The 3,391-nt window shown below is 40.6% G+C and overlaps 1 pseudogene; it reads left to right on the top strand.

Moving 5' to 3' along the window:
- Positions 1–839: 839 nt before the first annotated feature.
- LOC140896625 (olfactory receptor 5V1-like) lies at positions 840–2,254 on the top strand (annotated as a pseudogene).
- Positions 2,255–3,391: the final 1,137 nt, after the last annotated feature.

Here is a 3,391-nt window from a genome sequence, read left to right as displayed (position 1 = left end):
AACCTATTTGTCAATGTACTAAATATTTTCAGCCAAAGGCTGCTCAAAACTGAAACATGTTCATATTTAAAAAAAAAAAAAAAAAAAAAAAAACGTTTGGGGTTTACAGATTTCAGACGAAATTTGGTGAAAATCATATACTTTCCATGAAGACTTTCAGTTACTCCAAACCCCAGTATTCCATTACAAAATCTTAATCAGTCCTAATCCAAAGGGAAATGAAGCTGTTTTCTGATTTTTTGAAGTGTAGTGGAGTTTCCAGAAACACACAGTTTTTCTTTGCTCTGTTAGTGAAGAAGATAGGTACTCACACCTTAAATAACATATCACAGTAGTCCTGATACCAAGCAACCTGGACACTTTCCTGGAGGCTTGATCAAGTAACAGAAAATTATAGAATTGTAGGGCTGGAAGGGAGCTCAAGAAGTTTTCAAGTCCAGGCCACCTGGAAACCAAGGAAACCTGGACCATCCCTGAGAGCTATTTGTCTAACCTTTTCTTAACCATCTCTAATGATGGGGATTCTATGAAGAGAGGGCATAGATTTTTGAACATTTCTGCAATTAAACTGATGACATTTCAGTTCACTGCGATATTCAACTTATATTGCAGAGTTTGTTAGTTTTCATCTAGTTTGACAATGAATTGACTTAAAAGTTGAGTTTATCTTTAAAATATATTAACAAGTTTGCTTCATTTCCCCTAGATACATCCCAGGGCAAATGCAAACTGTAGAAATCAAACGTCCATTGAGGAATTTGTCCTCCTGGGATTTGGGAATCTCCCGGAACTTCAGATTCTTCTCTGCTTCCTGTTTCTAGTGATCTCCATAGTGACCATGGCTGGAAAATATCCTCATTGTTGTGCTAGATGTGGCTGATCAGCACCTTCACACCCCTATGAACTTCCTCCTGGGGAACTTGTCCTGCTTGGAGATCTGCTACACCTCCAGCATCCTGCCCTGGGTGCTGGCCAGTCTCCTCACGGGGGACAGAACCATTTCTGTTAGTGGCTGCATGACACAATTTTATTGTTTTGGTATCCTAGCAGCCACAGAATACTATCTGCTAGCAGTGATGTCTTACGATTGGTATCTAGTGATCTGCAATCCACTCTGTTATGCCACTCTGATGAACGGCACTGTTTGTTTCCAGCTCGCGGCTTGTTCCTGGACAAGTGGCTTTCTGAGCAGTACCATAGTAATCATTTTAATGACTAAAATAAAGTTTTGTGGCTCCAATGAAATTGACTATTTCTTTTGTGATTCCTCACCCATCATAAAACTATCCTCTACTGTTACCCAGTTTCTAGAACTCACCATTTTCATGGTCTCCTGCGTCAGGTGACTAGTCCCATTTCTATTCACATTGGCATCCTACGTTTGCATCATCAACACCATCCTGAGAATTCCTTCCACCACCGGGAGGCAAAAGGCATTTTCTACCTGCTCCTCTCACATTGTCACTGTCACAACATTTTATGGGACTCTGATTATTGGCTGCATGGTTCCAATTGCCCACCATTCAAAGGACTTATACAAGGTATTTTCTGTCTTCTAAACAGTCCTGACCCACATGGTCAACCCCCTCATCTACAGTCTGAGGAACAAAGAGGTCAAAGAGGCCCCGAGAAGGGCTGTCAGTAAGTTTCTGGCTTTTGCAAGACTTCAGACTGTAAAATTAACAGATCTCTATTAGTCACCTACAGCAGGAGATTCTGGAAGACTGGCACCTCTCCCCAATCAGCTAATTTTGATCTTTGCAGTTGTAAAATAAGATTGAGATTTTTAAAAGGGACTTTAGGGGTTAGGAGCACTGTATTCCATGCTTTGATTTTCCAGAAACTTTTGGAGGGTTACTTAGGGTGATATCTCAAAGGAGTTGAAGGGAGTTAAACACCTACATTGGAGTTAATCACCAAAGGGATTTAATCACCTAAATTGGAAGTTGAGTCACCTAATTCCTTCACATTTCTTTGGAAATCCTGCCCTAAAACTTTGGCAGACATGGATTTCACTGAATTTTAGGACTGATACTTGCTGCTGCTGCCTTTAGGGAGCAGTATTCGTATGGTATGCTTTGGCTGATATTTTTCTTTTCCAGGTGATGGAGGATAATTTGGGGAGAGGGGAGAAGGAAGGGGGAAACAATGATTGCATGAGTGAGAAAAATAAATCTGAATTCAAATGCAATGTTAACTGTTGTAGATGCCTGTGGAATTACATCATGCTTCCCTTTGCAAATCTAATAATAAAACAGGGCAACTGCATAAAAGTTTGGGTCAATATTTTTTTGGTCTTTGAGTCATATTTTAAGGTCAGAAGGGACTCTGATCTAGTCTTCATGACACAGGCCAAAGAACGTGACCAGCCATCTATGTTTCCCACTCCCTCCTATCTGGACTTTTCAGAGTCTCTGATTACCCTAGATTTACTGAGCTGGTCAGTGGAGATGCACTGATTCACAGAAACTCTGGACTCTTTCTTTTAAGGCATATTTCAACATTGTGGGCCTGATTCAACACTGGCTTACTTAGTCTCTATATATGCTACTTTTCATTTGAATCAAAGCCTTCTGGTAGGGGAAATTCTTTCCAGCAGTTTATAGATAGACCCATTGTGACTGAGATTTCCAAAGAAACTAGGAAGACTTTCTAAAGAACCGGTAAATAACAGGCCACTAAATTTCACCCAGTTACCCCTGTGTTGAGGCCAATAACTTACAGATTTATAAATTACCAATTTATAAATTTATAAAAATTTACCGATGAAGTGGGTATTCACCCACGAAAGCTTATGCTCCAATACATCTGTTAGTCTATAAGGTGTCACAGGACTCTTTGCTGCTTTTACAGATCCAGACTAACACAGCCCACCCCTCTGATACTTATAAATGTATAGATTCCGGGGCTAGAAAGGACGGTTGTGATCATCTACTCTGACTTTTTGTCAGTCACTTGCTGGTTTTAACTGGAGTAAATGGTGGATTCTGTGTAACTTGAAATCTTTAAATCATGATTTGAAGACTTTAGTAACTTAGCCAGAGGTTATGGGCCTCTTACAGGAGTGGGCTGCTGAGCTTCTCTGGTCTGTGATGTGCAGGAGGTCAGACTAGATGATCATGATGATCTCTTCTGGCCTTAAAGTCTGTGAGTCTAAGACTCTACTTGGCTCTCTCACACATTCACTGTGTGTCTTGGAGATGCTGTTGAATCTCCCCTTGCCTCAGTTTCCCTTGTGCATAATGATGCACTTGGATGCTGGGAGAATAAATCCATGAATGTGTGTGACACTCCCTGATGCCACATTGATGGGCATATTAGAGCCTAGATAACGAAAAATGTGAAGTCACTAAGATGTGTGTGTGTAGACATTTGTGTCTCCATAGCAGTC

This window comes from Lepidochelys kempii, chromosome 13 (genome assembly GCF_965140285.1).
Source record: "Lepidochelys kempii isolate rLepKem1 chromosome 13, rLepKem1.hap1, whole genome shotgun sequence".
NCBI lineage: Eukaryota > Metazoa > Chordata > Testudines > Cheloniidae > Lepidochelys > Lepidochelys kempii.
The sequence above is the reverse complement of the archived record's forward strand: the minus strand, read 5'-3'. Positions and strand labels throughout refer to the sequence as shown.